The 15,646-nt window shown below is 39.3% G+C and overlaps 1 long non-coding RNA gene across 1 annotated transcript; it reads right to left on the bottom strand.

The window, feature by feature from the left end:
* Positions 1-830: 830 nt before the first annotated feature.
* LOC124168159 lies at positions 831-10,825 on the bottom strand. Its single transcript, XR_006866859.1, has 2 exons — positions 10,639-10,825; positions 831-1,360 (listed from the first exon to the last, which is right to left on the bottom strand). It is a non-coding gene; the product is annotated as an uncharacterized LOC124168159 (long non-coding RNA).
* Positions 10,826-15,646: the final 4,821 nt, after the last annotated feature.

Below are 15,646 nucleotides of genomic sequence, written 5' to 3' on the forward strand. Positions count from 1 at the left end.
TTGTTTCCGAGGGACTTGAAATGTTGTGAGGTTCATTCAAACTTCGATCCAAACTTGATATTTCAACTTCAATCTTGACCATTTCATTTCATCTCAGTGACACTACCGGCCTATGATAACATGTGTCCTGAACGACTTTTCCCTAAGGCTGGTAAAATTGAAAAGGCACACCCTCTATCGTCAAGGAAGCGTCTGAATAATTTTTCTTAAAAATTATAGTGAAACCGAACAATGTCTAGCGATGATCCTATGACTTTAATGTTCATGCCTTTGAAAATTTTTACTTCTACTAATTAAAGCATGTATATGGATATATTTTTTGGATTTTTTTATCCTACACAAATTAGTACATATTCTGAGTGTTTTTCAAATGAAAAATTATCATGTAGGTATTTTGTAAGAACAGTTTTTAAAAATTAACATTGATTTTTTGAATTATTCGATCTTTTGGTTCAAATTTCAATTTTTGTTGGAAATTCAAGCTTTTCATTTTGATTGAAAGTCTATTTTGACCATCATTTTTCTGTCTCTACTCCTAACTTAACTGGCAGTTTTTCACAATACACTGTGTGCTGAACAGAATTCAAACCCTTGAGATGACACATTGCAAAATATGTATTTGAATCATCAATTACCTTTATGATGCTCAGAAATGAAACCTCTACGAAGGTGACGCACAAAGGTTAAGAAAAGACTTCGCTGTTTCACAAGATAAAATATATTTGCGACCGGTTTTCTTAACCTTTGTGCATCATGAAGGAGTTTCACCATGTTACGCCAACCACCATCGCATCTTTCTACAAAGGTGATGAAACAAAAAACCAGGCCGATTTTATAGGATGAATGTATATTTTATTTTATCCACTTATGTTTAGCTCTGCATTTGGTTACAGAAGTAATTTCAATGGTCCAATCACTAGCACTGGTTGAACTTTGTGCTTCATATACTATTCATAAATGAACAATACATATGATATGTCACTCTGACAGTGGCACCTCCAGGTGATTCTGCAGCAGCAATAGTGGTTATTGCAATGATGTCACCTCATCAGATCTTCAGTTGTTCACTGTTGCACACCAGCATTTGAGCAGCATTTTCAGCATCACGTGAAAACATTTAGTATAAAAATTGTCTCATCCCAGGGGTATAAACCATATCCCCAAGATGGCATGAGTCTTATCCTCTACCATATCTGCCAGCCCTGTGGTTCCTGTATCCATTTCTGTAGCCAGAATAGCGGCTGCTGCCACCTCTGAAGTATCCCCTCCTATAACCGAAATATGTCTGCTCGGCAGTCTGCAGTTGTGCATCCACCATGAGTACCAGCACAGCCACTACCACCATCAGCACCAGCAAGCTCTGGGGATAGATACAGGATGCACTGAATTGCTGAGGCCTTATTATAATAAATGTAATTCCATTTTGTTGGGAAAAATTAATTCCCTTGCTACACCCCAAGAAAATCCTCATGACGACAACCCACGCCCCATTCCTAAGCCTTCCCTCCGCCATCTTCCTTTTCCTCGCTTCCACTCCACCCAATTTTTTTTCTTATTATTAGATCATGTTATATCCCATAAGTAAGTAGGATGGCAGATCCTTATTCACCTCAGGGCCGGCCCTAGCAGGTGCGAGGCTAGGGGCGAACCTTCAGTGCGGGGCCCTTCACTTAAAATATTAAACTCTATACCCCATCTACAAACTCGAGCATTTTGAATCCCTACCACTCTCTGGCTAAGTATGTGTTCCCCTCCCAAATTCAGACTTCGTAATTACGCCGTTATGATACCATCACGCAGTTGAGTTCAAAATAGTATAATACAAATAAAATTTATAATTATATTTATTCATAAAATTATAACGTAAAATAAACATAAAAAGCGCGCTTTTTATAAGTTAGATTATGAAAGTTAATTGGTTGTAAGCCTAAAGCAATTACTGTAAAATGAAAAAAGATTTTAATTTTTAATTTCACATGCAGGTTCAACTACTTATTGTTAGCCACGCCCGCTCTCACTCATCTCAAGTTCTCTCACTCGTTGTTATCACTCACACGATACTGTACTGTACTGACAAACGCAATTGCACAATAAAAATTACTGCATTATTATTCCTTTTTCATAATATTATTTTTTGTCTAGCACGGACTTAACAATACAGTAATAGTTGAAATTGCGTTTTCAAAACTATCGTATATTTTAATTTTTTTTTCACGAACGCGGGGCCCCCCAAAGCGCGGGGCCCGGGGCCGTCGCCCCGACCTAAGGCCGGCCCTGATTCACCTTCATCATTTAAGGTCAGCTAAAGATGAATTTTGAGACAAAAATTGTAGCAGACGCCGATCCCGTCTAGATACCTAATCATAGGCATTTCTACCAAGTGTTCTGTGGCAAGTGGCAACTACATGCATGCTCAAGGCCAGATCCAGGATTTTTTACTTGGGGGCACAAGGCTCTGGAACACAAACGATCTTCTCATTGTTGTGATTAAAAACAACATACAACAATTACTGCACAAAATATTCTATTTATTTTAATGTGAAAGTTATTAGTAAGAAATTAAATGATTGAGGCTCTGCAATACACAAAAAAAGGAACGTAATGATATCCATGTAAAATCTTTCCTATTTTTAGAGGGGGTCACGCGACCACTCCCATTTAATTCCTGGAAAAATATTAAAGATGGCAATTTTTAAGGTTTGCTATCCAACGCACGTATTTATTTCTTCAGAACAACAAACAATATTTAAGGAAATTTGAGAGAATCTAAAAGTCACTTTTCTGAGCAGATGCATTATAGCTGATAGGCATAGCATACCACCAAGGCGCAGCGGAAAGTTGACACTCCTTCCCCCTAAACAATGATCTCAACAGGGTGGTTTCCGATTTTTTTTCCTAAATCGAAAGATTATTACTCCTGGAGTACGTATTTCACGCTTAAAGATTTTTAAATGACGATATCTATTTTTCGCGATTAAATGAAAAGTGAAAATTTTCAAGCGCGCGAAAACGCGACGGGTAAGTATGAATGCCGGGAAAACTCCGTGTGACGTCGTTCTGGTTCCCGCTGCCGCAAGTGAGGTGACCTTGGGGCGAGGCTCTGAGCGCTGATACGACGAAGGATGCTAGCAGGTAGCCGAGTACCCTGCTAGCTGGTAGCGCTTGGCTTAAATAAGGATTATTATTCCCCTATCAAACGAAGGAAACTTTCCGACCTTAGCTAGTTTTAATAGGTGATTATTAAGAGATGTTTCCCTGAGCTCGGTGCCTCATGCATGCATTGGTAACCTAAGACGATGTAAAACTCCTATCTACTCGTATAGAAACTAGGTCCCTGAGACGTCACGTGGAGTGGAATCGCATGGGCGCCAATCTAGCCTTTTTCAAATGAGGATAAAATTGACCTTTGCCATTCGTCTAAACCGGTATTTCTAAAACCAAATAATTTGTGTATTGTTAATGCACTAATGGTGGGTAACGAATCGCAATCAATGCCTTTCGTTTTCTTTGATGAAGGAAACTACCCTATTCGTCACCAAAGCAGTGTGACGCGACGTAGCGAGACATGAAATTCATCTTCCTTTGAAAACTCGCATAGCGCCAATACAAGTGATAAGCAATTTCAAGAGAGTTAGAGGTCTGTGGCGACGATTACTTTAAATAAAGAGCACTCTTTGATCACAAAACGCGCACATTGTAATCTTATTACTATTACCCAAGTTATCCTTACTCTAGTCGACTGACTCCACGATATGGAAGAAATTGTAGACCTTTCCAGCACCTGACCTCTTTAAGTTTGAAGAAAATCTTTTCAAACCTCCCAATGTTAAAATTGAAAACTATTCGTTCGTTCAGAACAGAATCACATGGAGGTGTCTTTTCGTAGAAAAAATCCACAAACTTTGTCTACACACGCGACATTACTTAGAAACAGGTAGAAGTTAAGATACTTTCAATATTTTCTAGATATATATGTTTTATTTTGTTAAAGGATGGTGTCCTAACACTCCCACACGCATATTGAGGCTACCTGCGGGTTTTTATGTAGACGTAGATTAGGAAACAGTGTATGAAAATAGCGATACATTCAGTCGACAAGAAAGACTACGATCCCTCCATCTACGATCCTTTCTGGGGATCCCTAATGGACATATTTGACCAACCCCAAAGGACTGAAGGAAACTACCCTATTCGCCCCGAGGCCGGATTAAGGGGGAGCGAGGGAGGGGAGGGCGACTGCCCCTTCCCCGTAATTTCTGATGAAATTCCAAAGATGTTAATCTGTAAGTTGGCCCTCCAATGAAAAATTTTATATCACCAGGTTAACAACAATGTGTAAAAATAATCGATGAATATCAATAAGTACTTGTCTACGCCTATCAGACTCACAACGCATTATCGCTGAGAGGACATGAGAGGTATACCTGCGACGACGTGAAAAGTAATGACCCCACATAAGAACGACCATGATTCGCCTTTGCCTTGAAAAGCCAAACAATTTGGTATGAAATGTAAATTTTCAATCAAAAAAACCCATGATTAGAAAAAATTAAAAGCTATAACTTCATAATGCATTTTTAAAATATTATTTTACATTTATAACGGCACTTATTGCTTCATATTTATTCATTCATGTAAGAGAATAAATTTTTAGAAAATTTTGCTCTTGTAAACATTCTTGGGACCTTTGCGAAAATTTTTCTGCCCGCACGTGGTAGTCACTTGGGTTTCTAACCGTAATATCGACGCCATAATTATAGCGATTACTCTGGTAGCTTACGCCTTATCTGGAACGGCTACCCGTCATCCTCAGACACACGTGACAGGAGCGTAGTGGAAAGAAAGCATTAGCGGATTCACCGGCTCATGTTTTCCCGCCCGTTTCCTTGACAACAGGGCTGGCATATGATGATCGCGATAAACATGTGCGCCTTTCTATTTCCGAGCATGATGTGGAGCTTGACCTATCCCATTCACGAGTAAACGACACGCAAAGCAGGTAACATACAAATGACTGACTTCGCGAGGGTTTACGTTCGTAATTAACATGATGTACCTACTCACTATGCGTTTGTTAGTTCCGTAGTTGCCCTCGCGTAAACTATTACGGTATACGAACATCCATAACAAGAGTTAGGATCATTAACACGAAGGAAATAATGTATCCCTTATGAAGACTTTTTTTTATAGTATAACAAATTGGTGCTCGACGTTTGTATGGTGAAAAAGTCAGGCATTAAAACAATCAGGAGCATAAAATAAGACAAGCCATGGAATCGCGATCATGAGTAGTGAAAAATATTGTCCCAATTAATAGTCAAACTTGGCTAGGCTATTTTATGAGATAAAAACAATTGCATATTCAACCACCAACCTTTTCTTACGAGGTGGATTTAATTTTTGGCGGTAAAAACGTTCCCCAAGACGAGGGAATTGGGGCTGAGGAAGCAGTAACATTATCTTCGCAGCATAATTTATAAATACCAATATAATGAACAATCTTTAAGTCTTTTATGTAGAAATAAGAGGTCACTTTCACTTTTTGGATCCAGCCATCCGATTACCATCGCGGAAGTTTCTGGGCACATACAGTTGCTTGGGCTAGTTAACTGTTTCAAGGATTTGTCAGTAATTTATTAGGCCATATTTTTGATTTTCAAGAAAAAAGATTGTGATATTTTCCTTATTTTGGTATGTGCCTACTGTCAGTTCTGTCAACGGCGAAACATCTCGCACGATATCGGACCGCCTTTCAAATGCAACCTGCAGTACTCACGAGATATGCCGTTTGCAGAACTCTCGGCACTGCTTGGCTCAGGTTTGAACTCTAGACCACGCGTAACGAACTATGCACGGAAATGTTTTGCACTTATCACCAAAGATTTTAGGAAATATTATATGCATATCAAAGGAAACATAGTGAACGTATTTTACAATTAAAATTATTAACAATAATCTCCATACTTTATTGGCTAAGGGAGAGGTCAATAATGTAACTAATAATAATAATAATGTAACTAGTAATAATAATGTAACGTCAACGGTAGAAAACTACGGTCAAAGAAAAGTTGTATAACATTTATGTGACCGTAGTTTTCTACCGTTGCGCATTCTTATTCATATTTACTCAGGGATTACAATGCGAATGTCACCCGGAAGTGGCACTCTTTCCGTATTCGCAGTGAGGAAGATTACTGTTGCCGGCGCATCGTCTTCCTTCGGAGGCCACATGCTTTACCGCGCGGCACTTCCGCCTTTTGGGTCGTAGCGCATCAATTAGCGGTCGGAATCCAGAGATGTGTGCCGTCGATACGCACCATGTGTGGAGGGCAATCCTTACCGTTGACATACTTATAATTTACTCCTGGTTCCCAATAATTTACATGCTAAAATGGGATTTTTTTGGCATGTTGAAGTTCATAACGAATTGATTCAGTCATCAGTCACGTGAGGATGCTGTTTTTATTCGCATATCGGAGAAGAGATAAGAGAGTTAATTAACACTGAATAGGTGCGAATCAGTGGTGTGGCCAGGAATTTCGTTCGGGGGAGGGGGGTTCAAAACCGGGGGAAAATTTTTGAAAAACAGGGTACTAAGTACATGGAGCGTTTTTAAATAATGTTAACACTAACACGCCACTGGTGCGAATTTAAGTTCTATTGCATTAAAAAAGGTTGAAGACCCCTGGTCTACGCTTTTTGCCGTCCGCCGCTTACAGATTAAGAAGTACTTCCACTTAGTAGACGTTTTACACAGGGCACGGAATTGCTCAGGTTAGAACTGCATCAATTTTTAAAATGGCGTGGAATTGTGCGAATACATGAACGAAATTAGAACAGGGGCTATTATGCCATCTCACGTCCACGCATTCTCGCAATTCCCCGCTTTACACGACGCAGTTTTGATTGCGCCTTCGAACACACGTCAGATTGTGCAAGTACGTATTCTGCTTAAAGCGGCGTTAATAGATACTATCGTACTTCCTTATTTTTTTCAATTTCAAATTTATTTTAATTTATAAAAATATCTTGAATGTCCTTATTTAGAACCACTTAACCTTACTTAAAACATAGTAAAAAAACTTTTAAGTACTTGTCGCAAATTCTTTTCATTTTCCATGATAACACGGAAGTCACGATAGTTTCCGGGAGTTGGTTGAGGTCATTGTTGGCCTCATCTTTTTATTACCGCGCCGCCATCTTGCGCGCTCTTGTATAGATATCATCTGATGTTGCATGCAGTGGCGCAGCGAGGGGGGGGGATTTGGGGGATAAACCGCCCCCCCCATCCAGGGCTCATAAACGTTTTTATGTTTAATCCGTTTTACTTAATTGGATACTTACAAAATATGTAATATACAAAATAATAACTGACAGAATAGTGCAAATATTAATAAAATATCCCTCCGAAAGCCGTAAAACTCACAATTTTGAACTATTTATCTTGAAATGTTTCTGAAGGAGTACCCCGCACCTCTCCGCTTACCCTGGCGGGTATTCCACACCCCCAGACACCCCAGTATTACTTGTGCCTAAAACCCCCCCTAGCCTTAATTCCTAGCTGCGCCCCTAGTTGCATGCACATTATCTCTCGAAAAAGTTGAGTTAAACATTCTTTGGTGATGGTCGGAGTAGACCTTAGATTCATACCGTCTTCTTCCCGAGGCCACGCACTTGCAGCACAGTTGTTTGAAATAGAGCGTATGAGTTCGTAAGAGTCATCTCCCGTCGAGCGTAAATCCGGATCAATCCGCTACTCTTTGTGTGAACGTGAGTGTGAGCGTCGATTCACATGCATTTCGAAACGTTTGTCTGCCTTGAGTCTAACTCCTCGCGTACACCACGTGAACTTGACCGGCGGAAGGCGCACCTGTTTCTCACGTGATGACTTGAATGTATGTCCACGTGATTTCAATATATGCATAACGACGCATTGTTTGCCGAAGAATTTACTGCAAATGGCAATGGAATGATTACCTCCACACCCTCAATTTGTGTATAGCATTGGCTGCGATAGTTTTCGTGAAGGGCAACTTCAAAACTACTCAGGACAATGAAATTAAAGCTATTTTCAAGACGTCTAATGTGAGGGGATCTCAGAGTCAACTCATTATTCAATATTTGGGTTCATTTCTTCCGAAAAGGAAAAAAACGTAGCCAAAGTCAAAAAACGTATGCTTGTTATTTGAACTCTGTCTTCCTCTAAAATTCTTGTTGAAAGAATACCCATGCTTTGTTTCGCAACCTTAGATATTTCGGCACAAACTACCTCCAAAACCCCATTTGTCTTCCATTAAAACACAAAATAGCTCTCGTGGGAATAAAACGCTTAAAAATAGGATATTTCCATAGTTTTTTAAATATCAAAGTGCAGAATTTACCTAATTTTCATACAAAAGTCTAAACAAAGGTAAGCCTCTTCGTCTATTAGCCAATCAGCTGAGAATTTGGGGATCTCATAATTCTAGGACGGACCCAGGAACGTTATCTCGAAGGACGGGCAGGGTGCACGCCGAGTCATTTATTGGTAGGTACGTATATCAAAGTTTTGAAGCACAAAACGGATTACACTCGCAACATATTTTTTTCTGAAAGGACAGGTGGCAATTCCTCCCTTAACTCCTGATTTCGCTGCAAAAAGTTTCACACTTTATCTTGAGTTTCATTCATTTAGATTCATATGGTTTGTTTAAAAAAATGTACTTGACCGCTGCCGTAATAATTAAGTAATACACTCGCGAAAAATAATTTGTTTCATTCGCCATTGTTTGATGGCCACTCAATTCATTCTTCCTAAATTGTATACTTTAATAGAATTTTTCTTTTCGAGGTATTCCGACTGAGTAATTCTATCATTTCGAAAATACTTAAACCCTTTGATTAGTTAATACGCATTAAAACGATTAAAAATAAACATGATAAGATTTCGTCAGCGGGAATGTGAACTTCTTTCGGATAATTAAAAGAAACCGTGGTTACTTGAGAGGAGGTAAACTGTAAGTTTTGTAAGAATTTCATTCCGAATTTTTATTTGCAAGCAAAGATGTGACAAAAGCAATACCCTTCAAAATACTACTATAGAAATATTATTCGGTCTCCTTATTAACTAACCTCTAATCGTGGGAAAATTGATCGTGATAACAATATGAAATTATCAGTGACGTTGTAAGATGAACCAATGACCGCTTGAGGCAAGACGACAAGAATAAGGGGAAGGAAAAACGCAAGGGAGTACTGGAAGTAGGAATGGGGGGGCAAATTATTTTTGATCAACTAATGAAGAGATATTTTTATTGCAACTATTTTGAACCATCGGTACGTCCATATGGCGTTTGTTAGAATTTCATACGAGCATTAAAGATTGTTGTTATCTCATTTCATTGCAATTCTTCAAAATAATGTCTACAATTATCATTTCTATTTCGGGTAAAACTGAAATATCCTAAAACTCGAAAACGCGAGGGACTGCATTTACATATCATGGCAGCAAAATTGATAAAAACAATGACAAAAGCCACACGGTCAGTCTTCCGGGGAGACTATCTTCTTAGTAAAAAGTTCAGCCATAAAATTTTTACCAGTATTACATTCGCCTACCGAAGTCAGATTTCACGAGTTTAGTAATGGAATCTTCACAAATAAATAGAGTTTAAAAAGAACGTTCCGTCGACGGTGTAGCAATGGGAAAGTTTCCCATGGTGGAGCGGAACTAACTTCGCAAATTACATTGTATTTTTTATTCAAGACAGGGATTTCAAAGGTCTATTACTCTTCAAAACACGATGATTTAGTTTTCGAAACTCAGGTCACCAGTAAAAATTATTCCAAGACTCAATTACACAATTTCTTCCCTTTCCTTCATTGATGGAGAATTTTTTACTAACCAGACGAATCCGAATACGAAGCCAATGTCCGTCTTCCAAGAAATTTGAACAAACGTTGAGCCACAGCAGATCTGTCTATCGCGACTTTTTTTATCAACTTTTTACCAAATTATGTAACGTGGCTCTCAATATATATTTCTTTCCAAACGAGCGGAAGTCAGTTAAAATATGAGATGCATGAAAAAACCGACAGGCACTTCCAGCAATGAAAGCGATGTGATAACGTGGCTAGGATCTTTCATGTTTACGGAATATTTCAATCAATGACAAATAACTAATAAAACGAGTCGAAAATCACTGAGATAACGAGGAAAAAGATTTCAAGAAAATTATAACTAGGGATATTTTATAAATCACTCAACAATGACCCATTGGAGACAAAACAGTTTCCCTATTTTAAAAGACGTTTTAACTCCAGTAGATTGATAAAACACGGCAAGGCGTCGGAAAAATCTCGAAGAAAGCACACAGAAATGCAACGGCAGCATCTATTTTATCAGAGTTTAAAGGCCACTGAAACCAACGCATATTGAAATACCAAGCTCACTCATTGAAATGATACTCACAACTTAAAATTGTGGCCGTAAAGGAAGTTAGCATTAGCTACTAAAGCCGCTCTGAAATTGCCACAGGAGGCTGCACTGAAGGTAAAAAACGCGAATTCTCCTACATTCGGTGAAATGCTCAATTCCTGATGCAATGAATACATGGGCGCTGAGAAATTATTAGAATAAATGGGTCTTTCTAGACGTACCTTGATTCTCAACATTTCTGCCAGTTTCCCTATGCTGCCCTTCTGTGTCTGCACTTGGATTTCCAATCTGCTCTCTGGTCGGCCGGAGAACTTTCGGTTTATATAAGCGGTCTGCCCCGCAGTGGGGATGAACCTCACATACCAATGGGAAAATATTTCCTATCATTCTCCACCCTCGAGGTCACTCCGTTTTAACACTTCCCCAGTTGCAACCCTCTCTCTCTAAGAGGAGGTGGGGGTTTGGGAGCATACCGCCTCCCATGAATGAGTCACAATCAGTCACAATGGCACTAAGAAACATGGCGTCGCCGCGCATCTCTATATGCTGTCCAAGGAGGTTGTGAATATCTGGAGGCGCTGTTTCCGAGTTTTTTAGCGAGGTCAAAGTTCCGCCATATTGGTTTGACAATTGTTGAACTTAAGCCTCCGACTGATATTTTGAGGTGGCTAAGTTATGTTCTGAAAATGAACTACCTTAAGTGAAAAATGCCACCATAATCATTAGTATTTCGACGGTGATTGTCATAGTATTTTCCCCATCATTCACGGTACTTCTGTTAGCGTATAAACTCCGTTTCTGTTAGCCACTTTACTGTTGGGATATCCTTTAAAATATACTTTATTACTGTCATTGTTAGATTTCCGTTGCCAATAATAAAATTAAATACCAGTATAAGTGCAAGTAAATGAATAGTTTACTCTCGTAAAATTTTATTTTCAGCTGAGCTGGTTGTAGAGCGTAACCGTTGTGATTGATAATAATTTTTCCCTGGGTAAAGATGTTTGAGTCATAACTTCGCGAAGCCTACCAATGGAGTAAGAAAAAAAGTTTACATTTAACGTTCCATCGTTACTAATGTGTTATGATAAAAAAATTTCACCAAATAGTACGCATTGACCCTTATGGGGTTGTCAATGTTTTGGTGAAAGTGGGCCTGCCTTGCCCTACCCAAACACCCCCAATCCGGCCACACCTCGCTGCACGCTCGAAATCATTGGTGCCCCCTTCAGATATTTACGACCTCCTTGATGCAGCCAGTGGCTTGTGAGGGCCTTTACTTCCCAGGAATCGACTCTCTGTCCATGATAATGGATATTGAAAATATATACGAATAATATTATTCATGACGGAGTAAAGTTCGTTTTACACGGGGCACGTAATTTCGCAGGTTAAAACTGCATCCATTTTTCTCATTATGACGTGAAATTTCACGCACGCACGAACGAAATTAGAACTGGGACTACTTTGCCATCTCATGTCCATGCATTCTCGCATGCGTTCTAGCATAGGCGTATTTAGAGGGTGGGGTACGGAGGCACGTGCCCCCGATCCCTAGACGATTAAAGAAAATAGACAAGATTTTTAATACGGTTATCGAGGAGTTCGTTTTGTTCAGTATATTACGGAGCCTCAATTATTTAATTTCATGTTTATAACTTTCCTAATAAAACAAAGAGAATATTTCGCATAGTAATTGTTGCATGTTGTTTTTAATCTCAAATATAAGAAGACCGAGAGGCGTAACTAGGAATATGACTTGAGGGGGGGATGGGATGGCCAAGGGTGGCGACCCCTTCCCCCGGGCTAAATCTGGTAAAATATTTGAAAAATATTCTCGGAAATACACTTTACATCATTTTGTCACTAAAACTAACTTTAAGCAGATGCAGTTGCTATATGCAAAAACTAGACAATAGTTTAATTTTTCTATTTCTCTGAGGCTTTGGGGGTTTGGACGCTTTCTCTGATGATTTGATTTATCTTTCCCCTCATCCCCCCACATTTACGCCACTGAGAAGACTGTTTGCCTGTCATGCCATTGCGTCTCCCCAGAATAAATTCTGGATCCGGCCTTGAGTGGAAATGACAGCAGCAAAATACTTCACAACTCAACTCCATGATGAATAGGGTTGTTTCCTTCATCAAAGAAAACGAAAGGCATTGATTGCGATTCGTTACCCACCATTAGTGTATTCATAATATACAAATCATTTGGTTTTAGAAATACCCGTTTAGACGAATGGCAAGGGTCAATTTTATCCTCATTTGAAAAAGGCCAGATTGGCGCCCATGCGATGCCACTCCACGTGACGTCTCAGGGACCTAGTTTCTATACGAGTAGATAGGAGTTTTACATCGTCTTAGGTTACCAATGCATGCATGAGGCACCGAGCTCAGGGAAACATCTCTTAATAATCACCTATTAAAACTAGCTAAGGTCGGAAAGTTTCCTTCGTTTGATAGGGGAATAATAATCCTTATTTAAGCCAAGCGCTACCAGCTAGCAGGGTACTCGGCTACCTGCTGGCATCCTTCGTCGTATCAGCGCTCAGAGCCTCGCCCCAAGGTCACCTCACTTGCGGCAGCGGGAACCAGAACGACGTCACACGGAGTTTTCCCGGCATTCATACTTACCCGTCGCGTTTTCGCGCGCTTGAAAATTTTCACTTTTCATTTAATCGCGAAAAATAGATATCGTCATATAAAATCTAAAAGCGTGAAACACGTACTCCAGGAGTAATAATCTTTCGATTTATGCAATGAAAAATATATTAGGAAACCACCCTATTCACCGCCTTCGACGACGCAATTTTGACTGCGCCCGGATTTACGACAATGGTTTGAAGGAACAGGAAGTCATTACGGCTCGGCCACCCAACCAAAAATCTTGTTTACAGTGTGCCAATGGTCGGGAAGGAGCAAAATACACATACCGATTACTGAAACTGCGGTATGCTTTCTTAAAATAACTGATTTGAAAATAAAAATGAGTATGCTATTGAGTACCAGGAGAATTTTCGCTGAGTGATTCATCTAGTTCCACTTCGCCCGGGTATATCCTCACCGCGGTCCCTCAAGATATTAGATGTACACGAAAATAATGACAGAGAAGCCATTCAGGAGGCAAATTATGCTGAGTTTGAAGTAGACACATATAAAAACTTCTTATCTTCCCTCAGAAAGGTCTCAATGACACATTTTTTTGGTGTGGGAATGATATAGGATGAAGCAGAGCCCTAATGGTGATGACTCTTTGAGAGGCATGTTTACACCCGATGTGTCCATTACATTCTATAGAAAAGGTTGTCGACATTCAAAAAATATTTATCTCTAAATAACTTGTATTGCAGTGATTTAGAAATTATTAAGGGCCAGATCATAATTACGCTCACGTCTGGTGACTTAAGAAGCATTATGACTGAGAGGGGTATTGCATACCACCAAGGCATAAGTAATACCGGCATACCGGCCGCGGTAAGTAATGAACCGCCTGCCCAAAACAAAGAACTTATTCCGGCCCTGAATTACTTCCAACAGTTTTTATTATTTGCTGGGTAACGAAAATTTCTTTAGTTTTTTTTAGTCGAATTGAATCGAACATCTTAAAAGACAGAGACTTTCAAGTCCGGTAAATATTTGGCTAGACCGCAAACGAGTCAACACCGCAAAGTACCTAACTGCTTTAAACGATATTTTAAAGTTTCTATAGGAAGAGTGAACTCCGTTGATTTTAAAAGCTTGGAATGAAAATATTACAGGAAATTTCATTTTTTAAAAGAGATTACTGGATGCAGTAAGTTACTTCATAACCCGGTAGTTTCATCACCCGGTTGGTACTCAAATCACACGAAATTCTGTTAATCTGTGAAATTTAAATTCCAAAGTGCATCTTTCTCAGTAAGGATATTGCCCGAGGTGGAGTATTTGGAGGGTTTTTGACATGGACTTACAAAATCGTGTTAAAACTGTGAAGTGCGGAAATTAATTTATTATTTATGTGAAATTGAATGAGGAATTTTATACGATTATTTAACGAAACCTTATGTTCCATGGGCGTACCCAGCGAGGGTCAGGGGGGGGGGCTGCCCCCCCTAGAAGCAAAAATCGCAAAAGTCGTTATGCAAAATCAGTACTGAATTGAAACGAAAGTATTCAACAAATTTTCTTTAAACCCACGAAAAATAATTTCTACATCTACATAATACCCCGCAAGCCGCCTATAAGGCGTGTGGCAGGGGGTGTTAGGACACCAGCCGTTTACAGCTATTAAAAAAAAAGAAGTGCTCTAACGAGGTTGGGACAAGCGTTTATTAAAGTCCTTTATTGTTCGGGGGAAAAACGAATTCCCATATCTATCCGTTCGGCAAAAAATCTATATTTATATTAGTATGAGATATGTCACTAAAATAAAACTATTTTTTCAAGGAAATAATCTCATAAATCCCATGGCTTGCCCCTCCTCCCCTAGACCATGGCTTGTCCCCCCTAATTATGATTCTGGGAACGCCCAAGTTGTGTTCCACAACATTTATTTGAATATATTTTTCTAACAAGAATGGTTAGTTATTTCGTCGCAAAATGATCCAATGCAGAATTTTTTCTCAAAATATTAACTGCTATTTTTTCCTGACCACTATAAATACAAAAAAAATAATGATCATTAAAGAAGTTCATGAACGCAAGTTTATATTTCACCAATTCAACATACCGTGCACCTCGCGTTTTTATTTCAAGACTTTCAAGTTTCCGAAGAAAATCAAAAGACGTGACTGATCCCTCGTATCGTTGAGAAGTATGGCTCGCTCTTACAAGCGTACTTTAAAAATACTGCTCCGAACAAAAGTACGATCTCCATTCGTCACTGCTAGCACTTAGCTCGTTAATGTTTATTCTCATTCCTGTGTGCAAATTTTTCCACCACCTTCTTCCTTCGTATCAAGGTCGTAACAACCAGGATCAAAACTAGGGGGGTGGGGGGGGAGGCAAGCCATCATTGTTCAAGTTGTGGGTAAGATTTAAGCATGGAAAAGATGCATGAAACTAACATTTTAAGAAAACTGTAACAGCTCGTTATTAGTTTTTAGAATGATTCGATTGAAAAAAATATTATTTTCCTTACAGACATCTGCAACTTTTGCTCCTGGCGGGTGAGGGGGGCAGCTGCCCCCTTCTGCCCCTGCGACTGATTTCAGGTTAACCTAGGTAAAAACTGGAGTACATTGGAAA

This window comes from Ischnura elegans, chromosome 11, assembly GCF_921293095.1.
Source record: "Ischnura elegans chromosome 11, ioIscEleg1.1, whole genome shotgun sequence".
In the NCBI taxonomy this organism is placed as follows: Eukaryota; Metazoa; Arthropoda; class Insecta; order Odonata; family Coenagrionidae; genus Ischnura; species Ischnura elegans.